Consider the following 16,253-nt stretch of genomic DNA (forward strand, 5'->3'; position numbering starts at 1 on the left):
AAGAGGAGAGCCTCAGATGGAGACTTTTCTAGGGATTTGCACTTATCATTTTATATTACCAGATTGTGGGTCTTAAAATTAGGAAGAAATGAAATTCCTTGATCAGCCTTTGCCCCTTTCTTGCTCACTCACTATCCCTGCAAATATCCATAAACATACACTGCAAAATTTTACAACAATCAAAAGGATGGGGTATCACTGTTGCCTATTGGATAATCAGGGACATCCAGGGGTTCATTTTGTGATAGTTCAGTTTTGTTCTTAGGAAAAGATTGAGTTTCCTTAGAAAGACATATGAACTCATTTAAGACATGTAAAAGTGGCCAGGCGCAGTGGCTAACGCCTGTAATCCCAGCATTTTGGGATGCCGAGGCGGGTGGATCATGAGGTCAGGAGATCGAGACCATCCTGGCCAACATGGTGAAACTCCGTCTCTATTGAAAATACAAAAATTAGCCGGGTGTGGTGGCATGCACCTGTAGTCCCAGCTGCTCGAGAGGCTGAGGCAGGGGAATCACTTGAACCTGGGAGGCGGAGGTTACAGTGAGCGGAGATCACTCCTCTGCACTCCAGCCTGTCAAGAGCAAGATCCCATCTCAAAAAAAAAAAAAAGATGTAAAAGTGGCCGAGCGTGGTGGCTTATGCCTGTAATCCCAACACTTTGGGAGGCCGAGGCAGGTGAATCACTTGAGATCAGGAGTTCGAGACCAGCCTGGCCAACATAGAGTAATCCCATCTCTACTAAAAAGAAATACAAAATTTAGCCATGCACTGTGGCGTGCGTCTGTAGTCCCAGCTCCTCGGGAGGCTGAAGCAGGAGAATCACTTGAACCCGGGAGGTGGAGGTTACAGTGAGTCGAGATAGTGCCACTGCACTCCAGCCTAGAAGACAGCGAGACTCCGTCTCAAAAAACAAACCAACAAAAATTATATACAAAAGTATAATTGAAAACAAATTCTATTGAACTAGGCACTGTATAGGGTCTGGACTCAGAAATAGTGAGGACATGGGTTCTTATCTCTTGGGGAGACAGAAATCTATAATTAGTGAATGAAAGGTGTAAAAGACAGCCTTTAAAGGCTAAGAGAGCATGAGGACAAAGCAGATAACCTAGGAAGGCTTCACAAGAGAGGTGACAGCACACCTGAAGGATGATAGGAGTTGGCCAGGTAAAGAAAGGGAGGGTGGAGACTCCAAGCAGAAGGGTTGCATGTGTCAAGTCAGGGAAACAGGACCATACACATATCTGAGAAAAGAGCCAAAGGTATGTGGGGAGAGAATAGGAAGAGGCAGAAGATAAAGGGCCCAACTGTCAAAATCCCCTCAAGGAATTTGAATTTCATTCTTTAGGAAATGAGGAGATATTGAAGATCTTTAAGCCAGTGAATGAAGTATTGAGTTGCTTTCTTCAAAATACAACTCAGAAGGCATTTCGAAGAGTGAATTAGGAAGGGTCTGGATTAGAGGCAGAAAATCCAGTGATTATTGAGGAAGGCCTGTCAAGACCAAGTCATCCATGGGATGAGGAGATTGAATTCATGGAATCGCTGACTATTTAAACATAGTTATGAGGGGAAGAATGAGGGCTTACAAATTGGATATTGCCAGTTTCTTTCTTTTTGAATATTAGAATTCAAAGTTAGGGGGTTACATTCCAAGAGAGAGTTGGGTTAAACATAAGGAAATTGTTAGCAAGTAACTGACTGCAAAACAGAGATGGTGGCCATCTGCTGATGAGTATTCTCATTAAAGTACATCCCCAGCAGCTTCCCTGGTCCCCAGGAGGTTGTCCTCAGCTAGTCACAGTAGAGGTCACCACACCCACTGCTGCAAGAATGAATGAATGAGTTGGCCAAGAAAGTGGAGCTCCTATTTGCTGACAAAAAAATGGGACAGACAGGCCGGGCGCGGTGGTTCACGCCTGTAATCCGAGCACTTTGGGAGGCCGAGGCGGGCGGATCACGAGGTCAAAAGATGGAGACCATCTTGGCTAACATGGTGAAATCCTGTCTCTACTAAAAATACAAAAAATTAGCCGGGCATGGTGGTGGGCACCTGTAGTCCCCGCTACTTGGGAGGCTGAGGCAGGAGAATGGCGTGAACCCGGGAGGCGGAGCTTGCAGTGAGCCGAGATCACGCCACTGCACTCCAGCCTGGGTGAAAGAGCGAGACTCCCTCTCAAAAAAAAAAAAAAAATGGGACAGACAACCAGACTCTTGACTAGTTTGTATATGAAACTTTCTGTGGTCAGTAGGAGAGAACATTTGGACATTTCATGTATCTTCTATTGTAGTGATTTCTATGTTTATTATACACACTTCCCTGCTTCATTCCAAACCCTGCTCTAACTGGAGCCAGGAAAAATGTCTCTTTTCTAATGTTATTCAACACGCCTCATATATGTCAGATAATAAAGTTAGAAAATTTACTCTGCTTAAAAAATTTGGATGTCATTGAGTTGAAATATCAAGTAGGAAATTTAATGTTTGGTAAAGATTAGAATTACTTTGTTCACCTTCGAATAAATTCATCTGTACAAATATATGACAGGGAGAGTCCTTCAGTCATTCAGAGACCAAGATCATTATGTAAGAACATGGTATCTTTCCAATTACCTCATCTCATGTGGTTGACTATAACAGCATAATTTGAATTAATAATCCATGAACCAGTTTGTATTAAAATCATAAAGTGTGACTTAAAAGGACATAAATTAAGTGAATTCATATAGAAATGAAGGCAATATTCTCAATATAATTTACATCTATCTGGATTTTATTCTTATAATGTCAGGGCATTACACATAAATAAGAAATTGAAAACTGGAAGAAGAGAATCAAAAGCAAAATGATCAACCAGTGATGAGTCAAGCCAGGATGGAAAGTCCAAAAATGTCTTTTAACCTTTAGGTAAACAAAGAAGGAAAGGGAGATCAAAGTTTTCAGCTACAGAAAAGGATCTCACTTGAATAGCAATAAATACAAAGTCACTTTTTTCTTTGGAGTAGATTATAAATAAAACATTATGTATTATAAAAAAGATTCACCTTTTAATTAACTTGATTTTTTTCTTTAATATATGCAAAAAAAGTATACAAATTTATAGTGGGGGGGATGTTCAAAGATAACTTATTTTAAAGAAAAAGGTCTCTATAATACTCATCCAGCCGCATTGTCCAAATTTCTTGTGTATTCTTGTGTATAATACTCATCCAGCCACATTGTCCAAAATTCTTGTGTATTCAGATATTTTCTATACACATACACAAATGGAATCATAACATACGTAATATATATATACAACCAAAATTATTCTAATATGCTGTGTAAATTGCTCTTTTTACTTGACATTGTATCTTTAGCATCTATCTATATTGGTAAATATAAAGTTACCTTCTTTTTAATGTCTTCATAAAATTCTGTTTTCATGCATGGCTGTAGTTATTTAACTATTCCTTTACTTATGGAAATTCAAGTAGTATTCAGTATTTTTAGAGCTTACGTTCTTACACTGACTCCATAAATGGACTTTAGAGGGTCTCTTAAACCATTTGAAATTATAATAAAAATGTATACATGTGTGCATATGTGAATTACCTCTGGAGAAGAGTGTCTATAGCTTTTAGCACATTATCTAAGGAATCACAAAATATAAAGGAACTTCATTACACAATTTGTAGAATTGCAATTTCAGTGAAATTTTAGAAAACAGGATTGAATACAGTTACAGAATAGTGTTTCTAAACTTTTAAAAAATCCAAGCTACGTTTTTATATACTGTACATACATATACATAATCATCCCTGGAAGAAATCCCCACCTTCCACTCTTAATTCTGATAAATTCCCCTAAGGGAAGCATGAAAAGCACTCCCCCTCCCTATCTATTCAGCTTGATCTTCAGTTTAGGCTTTTTTTTTTTTGAGATGAAGTCTAGCTCTGTCACCAGGCTGGAGTGCAGTGGCATGATCTCAGCTCACTGCAACCTCTGCTTTCCGGGTTCAAGCGATTCTCCTGCCTCAGCCTCCAGAGTAGCTGGGACTACAGGAGCCCGCCACCATGCCCAGCTGATTTTTTTCTTTTGTATTTTTAGTAGAGAGGGGGTTTCACCATGTTGGCCAGGATGGTCTCAATGTCTTGACCGAATGATTTGCTCGCCTTGGCCTCCCAAAGTGCTGGGATTACGGGTATGAGCCACCGTGCCCAGCCCAATTTAGGCTTTGATGGTACCTAGAGTAGGTAGAAGCAGACTTTAAAGCCCAAAACTTGCCCAAGGCGTAGCCTAATAGGAAAATTCTATCCCATAAACCTGGCACCCCAAAAAGATTACACCCTAAAGGTAAAGATAAGCAAGTAGTCATTGCCATATGATCCACTCCCCATCTCAACTCAAAACACAAAAACAAAAACTTGTCTTGGTACTAAAATTGGGGATTATCCATTCATGAGAAGTTGTAACCATGAGCTCTCATTCAAACCTCAGCCCAAATTTACATCACCTGAATGGTCCAAAAAACTTCAAGCCATGAATGATATATTTCAAATGATAATCCTCTACAGAAAAAAAAAGACTTTTTCTAGGCCACATATAACCTTCCAAAATAAGCTCCCAAGGAAAGTAATCTTCTCACTGTCAAAAATAACCAAGCATACAAGGAAACAAGGCATCATAAATGAGAGAAACAACCCACCAAGGTTTAAGATGTTGGATTATAAGAATTAGGATGGGCATGATGGCTCACGCCTGTAATCGTAGCACTTTGGGAGGCCGAGGCAGGCAGATCACCTGAGGTCAGGAGTTCAAGACCAGCCTGGCCAGCATGGTGAAACCCCGTCTCTGCGAAAAATACAAAAAATTAGCTGGGCCTGGTGGCGTGAGTCTGTAATCCCAGCTACTTCGGAGGTTGAGGCAGGAGAATCGCTTGAACCTGGGAGGCGGAGGTTGCAGTGAGCAGAGATCGGTCCACTGCACTCCAGCCTGGGCAACAAAGAGCAAAATTCCATCTCAAAAAAAAAAAAGAAAAGAAAAGAAAAAATATTTTTCCAGAATGAAGACAAAATAAAGACACCCTCAAATGAAGACTGCAGACCACCGCTAAAGGAAATTACAAATGATTTATTTTATGTAGAAGAAAAATGATCCCTGATGGAAGATATGAGATGCAGGAAGAATGAACAGCAATACAGTGGTTAATAATTAAGTAAGGACGCATGGGCATTGATAGTGTAAAACAAAGATAACAACATCTTGTGAGGCCAGGCACAGTGGCTCATGCCTGTAACCCCATATCTTGGGGAAGCCGAGGTGGGAGGATCAGTTGAGCCAGGAGTTGGAGGCCAGCTTGGGCAACAGAGTCCTCGCCTCTACAAAAAATAAGAAAATTAGGTGTGGTGGTACACACCTGTGGTCTCAGCTACTCAGAAGGCTGAGATAAGATGATCGCTTGAGCCTGGGAGATCGAGGTTGCAATGAACTATGATCACGCCATTTGTGCTCCACAGAGCGAGACCTCGTCTTGAAAAAATAAAATAAAAATAACAAATTACATCTTGTGAATTTTTTTATTTAATTTATTTACTTATTTGAGACAGGATCTTGCTTTGTTGCCCAGGCTGGAGTACAGTGGTGCAATCACGGCTTACTGCAGTTTCTACCTCTCAGGCTCAAGCAATTCTCCTGTATCAGCCTCTCGAGTAGCTGGGACTATAGGCACACGCCACCATACCTAGCTAATATTTTTACTATTTGTAGAGTCAAGGTCTCACTATGTTGCCCAGGCTGGTCTTGAACTCGGAGCTCAAGTGATCCTCCTGCCTCAACTTCCCAAAGTGCAAAGATTACAGACATGAGCCACCACAACTGTCCAGAATATTTTTTAAAAGACAGAATTAAAAATACATATAACCCAGTAGAAGTCAGGAGTTAAAGTGTTTTAAGTACCTTGTATTTTCTAAGAAAAGGTTAAGGGTATTAAGTCTAGATATTAGTAAGTTAAATATGTGGATTAGAATTTCTAGACTAACTCCTAAAGTCATATAAAAAGAGTCAGCCAGGCACGGTGGCTCACACCCTGTAATGCCAGCACTTTGGAAGGCCAAGGTGGGCAGATCACCTGAGGTCAGGAGTTCAAGGCTAGCCTGACCAACATGGTGAAACCCCATCTCTACCTAAAAAAAAAAAAAAAATTAACTGGACGTGCTGGCACATGCCTGTAGTCCCAGCTACTTGGGAGGCTGAGACAGGAGAATTGCTTGAACCCAGCAGGCAGAGGATGCAATGAGCCGAAATTGCACCACTGCACCCCAGCCTGGGCGACAGAAGGAGACTCAGTCTCATAAAAAAAAAAATAAAAAATAAATAAAAAGATTCAAAACTGCAAATTAGAAAGGTGTCAATTCACTTAAAACTGATCTATAAATTTAATGCAATATCAATCAAAAACCTGAATTTTGTTGTTGTTGTTGTGTTTTAGTTTTTGCAAAGTGCCACATACAGCCAAGATACTCTTGAAAAGCAGCAAAATTAGAGGATTTGCCCTATTGAGCATCAAGATTGATAATTAGCCTATAGTAATAAGACATGGTGTTAGCACAAGGACAGGGCAGTAACCCAACAGAACAGACTACAGATTACAGAAATAGTCCCATGCTCATATGGAAGCTTGAGAGGCATCTTTGCAATTCAGTGGGGAAGGGACAATATTCAGTAGATGGTGCTGTCACTGAGGAGTATTTATTTGGAAAAAAAATAAAATAAAATTGGACTATACCTTTGTATTAGCCAGGGTTCTTCAGAGACACAGAGACAACAGGAGGGAGAGAAAGACAAAGATTTATTATAAGGAATTGGGGCACACAGTTATAGAGGCCGAGAATTCCCAAGATCTCGAGTCATCAAGCTGAGGACCCAGGAGACCTGATGTGTACTTCCAGCTTGAATCCAGGAGCCTGAGAACCAGGAGAGCTGATGGATAGTTTCAGTCTGAGGACCTGCAGGCTCACAACCCAAGGAGGACCAATGTTTCAGGCCAAGTCTGAAGGCTAGAAAAAACCGATGCCCCAACTTAACCAGTCGGACAGGAGAAATTCTCTCATATTCAGTCTTTTTATTCTATTCCGGTCTTCAATTGATTGAATGAGGCCCAACCACACTGGGGAGAGCAATCTGCTGTACTCAGTCTACTGATTCCAATGTTACTCTCACTTGGAAGCACCATCACAGACACACACAGAATAATATTTGGCCAAATGTCTGGGTACCACATGGCCCAATCAAGTTGACACATAAAATTAACCATTTTATGTGTTATAAACCAACTTTATACTCCAGCCCTCCTAAGCAATTCTAGTTGAATTTAAGACCTAAATGTGAAAGGCCAAACAATAAAGCTTCCCAAAATGATATGGAGGTAGGGGAAGTTTCTGAAATAAAATATGAAGAGCATGAAAATTTTTAAAAAGATTGCTACATTTGCCTATTGTGTTCAAACTTTGCCCTTCACAAGAAAGGGACATCGAAATATCAAAACCTGCAAAAAGTGCTCATCTCATTAGTAATCCAAAATAAGTAAATTAAATCCACAGTGAGATACCAATACACACCTACCAGGTTAGCAAAAAATTATTTCATTATTTTTTATTTATTTTTATTTATTTATTTATTTTTTGAGACAGAGTCTCACTCTGTTGCCCAGGCTGGAGTGCAGTGGCGCGATCTCGGCTCACTGCAAGCTCCGCCTCCCGGGTTCATGCCATTCTCCTGCCTCAGCCTCCCGAGTAGCTGGGACTACAGGCGCCCACCAACACACCCGGCTAATTTTTTTGTATTTTTAGTAGAGACAGGGTTTCAGCGTGTTAGCCAGGATGGTCTCGATCTCCTGACCTCGTGATCCGCCCGCCTCAGCCTCCCAAAGTGCTGGGATTACAGGGTTGAGCCACCGCGCCCAGCCTATTTTTTATTTTTATTTATTTGTTTGTAGACAGAGCCTCACTTTGTCACTCAAGCTGGAGTGCAGTGCCACAATCATGGCTCATTGCAGCCTCAACCTCCCAGGTTCAAGTGATCCTCCCACCTCAGCTATTTATTTTTTTAGAGATGGCGTCTTGCTGTGTTACCCAGGCTAGTCTCAAACTCCTGTCTTGGCCTCCCAAAGTGCTGGGATTGTAGGTGTGAGCCACTGTGCCTGGCCACAAAAAATTATAAAGTGTAACAATATCAAATGTTGGCAAAGATATGCAGCAGCAATAGGAATTCTCATGCACTGTTATGGGAGTGTATGTTGGGACAATATCCACATTTTTAAAAATATTATTTGACATTATGAAGAAACTCATAGCAAACAACCCAAACATTTTCTAGAAAAGTCTTTTACTTGTGTGCCAAATACAGGACAGGAATATTCATGGTGGCATTGTTCAAATACCAAAAAACCCTAAATATCCATCTATAGTAAAATGTATTTTTATTGTTTATTTCCATGCAATGAAATGGTATTTTCATATAGCAATGGAAATTGACAAGTTGTATGTAATTACAATATAGGTGAATCAACCCACAACATTAAGTAAAAGAAGCAAAATACAAAAGAATACATATATGTAGTATGCTTCTTTTAATTTAAAGTTCAAAACCAGGCATAATCAAGCTATATTGTTTAGGAATGCATGCAGAAATACTAAAGGCAAGAAAATAATGACAAATATCAGCAGACTAGTTACTTCTGGGACAGGAGGGGTTTGTAACAGGGAAAAGATGCACGGGGAATGTGAACTGCAGGCTCGGAGGCATTCTATAGCTTGGCCTACGTGGTGGTTTCGGAATCTTCATTTTGTAATTATTCTTTAAGAATAGGCTGGGCACAGTGGCTCATGCCTGTAATCCCAGCACTCTGGGAGGCTGAGGTGGGTGGATCACTTGAGGTCAGGAGTACAAGACCCCTGGCGGACATGGTCAAACCTCATCTCTACTGAAATACAAAAATCGTCTGAGTGTGATGGCACATGGCTATAATCCCACCTACTTGGGAGGCTGAAATAGGAGAATCGCTCGAACCCGGGAGGCAGAGGTTACAGCGAGCCAAGATCACACCACTGCACTCCAGCCTAGGTGACAGAGCAAGACTCCGTCTCAAAAAAAAAAAAAAAAAGAATATAGCACAAGGCTAGGCGCAGTGGCTCACGCCTGTAATCCCACCACTTTGGGAGGCCAAGGCGGGTGGACCACTTGAGGTCAGGAGTTCGAGACCAGCCTGGCCAACATAGTGAAAGCCCATCTCTACTAAAAATACAAAAATTAGCCAGGTGTGGTGCACACCTGTAATCCCAGCTACTTGGGAGGCTGTGGCAGGAGAATCACTGGAACCGGGGAGGTGGGAGGTTGCAGTGAGCCGAGATCGCCCCATTGCACTCCGGCCTGGACAACAGAGCGAGACTCCATCTCAAAAAAAAAAAAAAAAAAGGAAGGAAGCAGGGAGGAAGGGAGGGAAGGAAGGAAGAAAGAAAGAAAAAATAGCGGAGGGATTAATTAGATGGGCAGTCCCAGCTACTTGGGAGGTTAAGGCAGGAGGATCACTTGAGCTTAGGAATTTGAGGTTGCAGTGAGATACGATTACGTCACTGCACTGCAGCCTGGGCAACAGAGGAAGACCCCATCTCTAAAAATATATATAGCAGAGAGAGAAGGAATGCCCCACAAGTAAATATTATATTACAAGACAAACTACTGTATGTTTTTTCAAATTACAAAAACTTCCTGCTCTTCACTGTCTTCCTCCTCAAAATTCTGATACGCCCACCCATTAGAGAAGCATCCGGATAGCGTGTAGGACTGTAGCGTGTGGGAGAAGGACAGGAAAGATGGGGGATAAGAAAGCAAACATATATGCATAACATTCCTCTAGCTCATGGAACTGTACGAAGGAAACTGACAACACATTGGACTGAACAAATTCACTCACTGCATTTGCCTGCCTGGGACTCGGTCAGTGCCTTCCCTGAGCTCAGTAGCCTATAAACTTCTGCAATCTGTTCTTCTCAAGAGCATTGTATTAGTAATCACACACCAGAAACAACTGACAAAAAATTACTAGCACTAGGCCAGGTGTGGTGGCTCACTCCTGTAATCTTAGCACTTTGGGAGGCCGAGGCGGGAAGATCACTTAAGCTCAGGAGTTCAAGACCAGCCTGGGCAACATAGTGAGCCCTCATCTCTATTAAAAAAAAATTACTAGCACTAATAAAATGTTAGCAGTACTTTCATGAGACCATGTAATTCTTTCAGGTACATTGTTAATGACCTTATTAAAATATGACTCATATGTCATAAAATCCACTTGTTTAAAGTGCACAATTCAGCGTTTTTTGTGTGTGTGCTCGCAGAGTTGTACAACCATCACCACAGTCTTAGCTTCAAATATTTTCTTTTCTTTTCTTTTTTTTGTGAGACAGAGTCTTACTCTGTTGCCCAGGCTGGAGTGCAGTGGCGTGATCTCAGCTCACTGCAGCCTCCGCCCTTCCGGGTTCAAACGATTCTCCTGCCTCAGCCTCCCGAGTAGCTGGGATTACAGGTGCATGCCACCACAATTTTTATATTTTTAGTAGAGACAAAATTTTTCCATGTTGGGCAGGCTGGTCTTGAACTCCTGACCTCAAGTGATCCGCCCACCTCCACCTCCCAAAGTAGTGGGATTATAGGCATGAGCTACCACATCCAGCTTTCTTTTCTTTGCTTTTTTTTTTTTTTTTTTTAACAGGGTCTTGCTCTGTCACCCAGCAGGGTGGAGTGCAGTGGTGTGATCTCGGCTCACTGAAGCCTTGACCCTCCAGATTCAAGTGATCCTCCCACCTCAGCCTCCCGAGTAGCTGGGACTACAGACGCCCACCACCATGCCCAGCTAATTTTTGTATTTTTTGTAGAGACTGAGTTTTGCCATGTTGCCCAGGCTCGTCTTAAATTCCTGGGCTTAAGCAGTCCTCCCACCTCGGCCTCCCAAAATGCTAAGATTACAGATGTGAGCCGCCATTCCTGATCTTTTTTTTTTTTTTTGAGACTGGGTCTCACTCTGTAGCCCAGGCTGGAGTGCACTGGCGCGATCACTACTCATTGTAGCCTCAACCTCGGGCTAAAGTGATCCTCCCACCTCAGCCCCCCAAGTAGCTGGCACTACAGGGATGTGCCACCACGCTGGGCTAATTTTTTTATTTTGTAGAGATGGGTCTCCCTATGTTGTCCAGGCTGGTCTTGAATTCCTGGGCTGAAATGATCCTCCTGCCTCAGCCTCCTAAAATGCTGGGATTACAGGTGTGAGCCATGGCTCCCAGCCACATTTTCATCTCCCACAAACCTAGGCAAGCACAAGTCTACTTTCTGTCCCTCAGAATTAATTTATGCTTTTGGAAAATGAATAAATGTAGGCATGCATGAACAGAGATTTGATCATATCCTTTGAAAAAACTATTCAACTCCCTGGGTCAGGGGAGGTTAGTTCAACATTGGTAGTTCAAGGAATTTGTGACATGCCAGAAATTAAGAACTCAGGTTGAGAACAGTGATAGTTGCATTGTGTTAAGATGAAATTGATATTTATGATTTCCTTTTTTTTTTTCTGTTTTACAAATGCTTTCTGAACTAACATGATGTACTAATCTCCAAGAAAAATAAGCCTAATTGCCTCTCACTTAGATTGCAATCATGAAGGTCTAATTTTTCTGTAAAAACATTACTCTTCTTAGATTACAACATATTCATAAACAAAACCCCAAAAAAGGCATGCTTTGGGTTTAACTGCCTTAAAACAAGCCATTTTCTACTGTGAAAGCTTGAAGTTGTCCAACATCTAATCTCCTAGAAAATAATTTGCTAGTTTGCTTCGATTTTTCTGTTTGGGGCATTGCGTGAAGTGGTGCCTCCTTGAAGAACTTCACACACACAGGAAGCAGTTCCACTGCAAGGTGACTCACCCGAGGAGGTCTCTCCTTCCCTCCATTACCTTCCCAGCCCCCGCAAACACACACACACACAACCTCTCACGGGGTGGGAGGACAGAAACTGTCTGTGCAACTGCACAGAGATCTTGGCCACCTAAGCAAATAGGTGGAGTGTATCCATACCTGATAAAACTTTCCAAATAGTCATAGAATTTGGCAGTCGTAACATCACTGGGCATTTAATGACTGGGGCTTCATCTCTATGAAGGGGTCTGTGAAGCCTGCTCGGGAGAGAGGAATGAGGGACCATCTCCTTAGAGAAGTGGGTGGGTAGAAATCATTTCTTATACTTGGCAGGGGTGGAGGACAGCCTCCATGAGTCACGACTCAGGCGTTTAGGGACTTGTGGCTTGGGTTTTTCCCTTCTGCATATTGTGTGTGTGGTAGGTAGACTTTGCTTCTGGGAGCATCTGCGGGAAACCACTATTTTTGGTTCTTATGAGAGGCAGGAAGAGCGTTCAGTGAGTACTACCTGGGTGGGTCTTAGTGGTCTATTTCTTGGAGTTTAGATTAGTTTGCTCTTGAGATTCCCCTTGGGTGCATATGGCCTAACTCAGATGTGATATGATCAAACCTTCCCTGTAGTTAAGCAGAAAAAAACAAAATAAATTTGAATTTAAAAGGGGATGGGTATGCTCAGTCTGTTTTCCCTCTTCTTTATCATGACTTTTGGGGATGTCTTGAATCTTAAAAAATTGAAGTCTTCCAATGGGGAAAAGTAAGTAGGCTTTTCCTTTCTAAGAAGGGTAATGCTTAACATTTGTGGGATTTCGGTGATAAGTTTGCTACAAAACTACTCCTACAGTTCAGAGAAAATGACGCGGCAGAAATGAGCTGCCAGCAGGGCCAGGCTGTCGGCTTTGAAATTCCAGAGGCCTGCCCAGCCCTTTTGGTTTCCTGGAATGCTTTCATTCAGTCGTCATGTGGTAGGTGAGGAAAAACCCTGCAACATCAGTGTTGAGCTGGAAGAATATCTCATCTGCCGTCAGGGGACAGCGGCTCAGGGCGACAGGCACACATCCCTGCCTGTGCTCAGCGGCACAGTCAATGGACCGCGGGGCGGCGGCACGCAGGCTCGCCCAGCAGCAGTGTCAGACCTATGCGCACAAACAGACGGTTCACGCCCAGGTCACAGACGCCCGTTGTCTCCTGGCCAGAGGTTGACGCACAGGCCAACCGTTGGACAGGCTCATGCTCTGTGTCATGAGAAAGGTGGAGCAGAGGTGACTCAGGGAAAGGCTGCTTTCCCCTAACACTGGCATTTGATTAATCTCATCTCAAATGCTGTCACTCACCCAGAAAGGGCCTAAATGTGCCTTACTTCCGCTGCTGGAGCGGTGGAATGTGGCAGCAGCTGTCTGGATGATGTGGAAGCCCAGCACGAGGAGGAGGGAGGAAAAGTACCAGATCCCACTGAACCGGTCAGATGAATGCAGGCAGGAGGGGAAACGGGCATCCGCACGGGGACCGGCCACATCCTAAGGCTGGAGGCTGCCCTGCTGAAAAAGGCCCATTAGCAGGGAAGCAACGGGAAAAGCATTTTCTAGGGGGGTTTTCCTTTTTTTTTTTTTTTGAGACGGAGTCTTGCTCTGTCTCTCAGGCTGGGGTGCGGTAGTGTGACCTTGGCTTACTGCAAGCTCCGCCTCCCAGGTTCAAGCGATTCTCCTGCCTCAGGCTCCTGAGTAGCTGGGATTACAGGCATGCGCCACCACGCCCGGCTGATTTTTGTATTTTTAGTAGAGACACATTGGCCAGGCTGGTCTCGCACTCCTGACCTCAGGTGATCCGCCCGCCTCAGCCTCCCAAAGTGCTGGGATTACAGGCGTGAGTCACTGTGCCCGGCTGGCTTTTCCTTTTCACACAGCCTTGAAGAACTTCAAGAAGAGTTGTCATTAGCAGAACCTAAGACGGACTGAATCCCTTGTGTAGGTGAATTTGTGTCTAGTACCTCTTATACATGCGAAGCCTGGAAATGGAAGATAATGTCAGGGCTCGTGAAAATAATCATAGCTATTAATTATGACATGTCATTAACCACAATTAATTGCATTAATAGGATTAAACATTTACTTTGTTCCAGGCCCTGATCTAAGACTTCTTCCTTGATTATCTCATGTGATCCTCTCAACAACTCTCTTAAATCAATGCTTTTAGCATGCCCGTTTTACCAGTGAGGACATGGGGACACAGAGAGGCAGCACACAAGATCACCCAGCTGACATGAGGCCATTCCAGTACTGAAATCAGGCCAGGCTGGTGGCTCACGCCTGTAATCCCAGCACTTTGGGAGGCAGAGGCAGGCGGATCATTTGAGGTCAGGAGTTCAAGACCAGCCTGGCCAACATGGTGAAACCCCTTCTCTACTAAAAATACAAAAATTAACAGGGCATGGTGGCACATGCCTGTAGTCCCATCTACTGGGGAGGCTGAGGCACAAGAATCACTTGAACCTGGGAGGCGGAGGTTGCAATGAGCCAAGATTGTGCCACTGCACTCCAGCCTGGGCGACAGAGAGAGACTCTATCTCAAAAAAAAAAGAAAAAGAAAAAAAAAGAAATCAATGAATGTGTAATTTCAAACTCCAGGCTGTGGCTGGAAGGGCTGACCTCACTCATGTTTTCAAAAGTGATTATCTTTCCGCTAGCCAAGTTAGGATTGCCTCTGGCAAGCAAGAAATTGGGGAAAGATGAGAGGAAACAGCCCCCTTCTGCTTGCCCCAGTCTGGGACAGTGGTGTGGCAGTGCATGGCTGTCAGCCTGGATCTTGTCCTGTGGACACAGGCACAGGCTGGGTGAAGGAGGCCAGACTTGTGGCCACTTGGAAGCCGAATTCTGGACTCTCCCTCCTCCCACATTCCCCAGGGGACAGAGCCAATCTTTGAGAGAGTAACTTTCCCCATCATTCCCGGATCCCAAGCCAAGCATGAATCATGAAATAATCAGCTTAGGACGAGTGCAGTGGCTCATGCCTGTAATCCCAGCACTTTGGGAGGCTGAAGCAGGCAGATCACGAGGTCAGGAGATCGAGACCATCCTGGCTAACACAGTGAAACCCCGTCTCTACTAAAAAATACAAAAAATTAGCCGGGCGTGTTGGTGGGCGCCTGTAGTCCCAGCTACTTGGGAGGCTGAGGCAGGAGAATGGCATGAACTTGGGAGGCAGAGCTGGCAGTGAGCCAAGATCACGTCACTGCACTCTAGCCTGAGCGACAGAGCGAGACTCCATCTCAAAAAAAAAGAATCAGCTTAATTGTAGAGTCAGTGGGTACACACACAGCCAACATACACATACACTACCCATACGCACATCAGAGGCTCCACAGGTACCCTCTGTTGGCAAAGCAGCAGCCCAGGTCACTTTTAACTTATGTATTTATTTTGTAGAGATAGGGTCTCACTCTGTCACCCAGACTGGAGTGCAGTGGTGTAATCACGGCTCACTGCAGCCTCAACCTCCTGAGCTCAAGCAATCCTTACACCTCAGCCTCACTACTAGCTGGGATTACAGGCATGCCACCATGCCCAGCTAATTTCTTTTATTTTAAGTTTTTGCAGGGACGTGTTGAAAGAAAAACCTTAGCCAAATTAAGCTTAACAAAGTTTAGTTAAGCAAAGAATGCTTTGCGAATCAGGCAGCCTCCCAAGCCAGGGTAGCTCAGAGAGACTCCAGTGCAGCCACGCAGTGGAAGATTTATAGACAGAAAAAGGAAAGTAACATATAGAAAACAGAAGTGAGGTACAGAAACAGTTGGATTGGCTACAGCTTGGCGTTTGCCTTATTTGAACACGGTTTGAACAGTTGGCCCCCTTTGGCCAAAACTCTCTGATTGGCACAAGAGTAGGTTACAGTGGGTTTATACCTCCATTTAGGTTGTATATAGTTCACTATGTACAGAGAAACCTTTAGGCTGAACTTAAAATATGTAAGGAGGCCACTTTAGGCTAAACTTGATTTAACAGACAAGGTCTCACTATGTTGCCCAGGCTGGTCTCAAACTCCTATCCTCAAGCCTTCTTCCCGCTTCAGCTTTGATGAACCTTAGGAGGGGAGGTCATTAGCAGAACCTAAGATGGATTGAATCTCTTGTGTAGGTGAAATCTTGTATAGGATCCTTATATGTGAAGCCTGGAAACAGAAGATAATGTCAGGGCAGGTATAATAATCATAGCTATTATTAGCAGCCTCCCAAAGTGCTGGGACTACAGGTGTGAGCCACTGAACTCAGCCCCAGGTCACTTATCTTTAAGGTGAACCTTAGCATGCCTCAGA

General features: G+C 43.5%; 1 protein-coding gene across 25 annotated transcripts in view; it reads left to right on the forward strand.

Annotated features, from left to right (window-relative positions):
* DLGAP1 (DLG associated protein 1) overlaps nt 1-16,253 on the forward strand; it is a 964,206-nt gene that overhangs the window by 822,555 nt on the left and 125,398 nt on the right. The window lies entirely within an intron of this gene.

The sequence above is a fragment of the Pan troglodytes genome, chromosome 17 (assembly GCF_028858775.2).
Source record: "Pan troglodytes isolate AG18354 chromosome 17, NHGRI_mPanTro3-v2.0_pri, whole genome shotgun sequence".
In the NCBI taxonomy this organism is placed as follows: Eukaryota; Metazoa; Chordata; class Mammalia; order Primates; family Hominidae; genus Pan; species Pan troglodytes.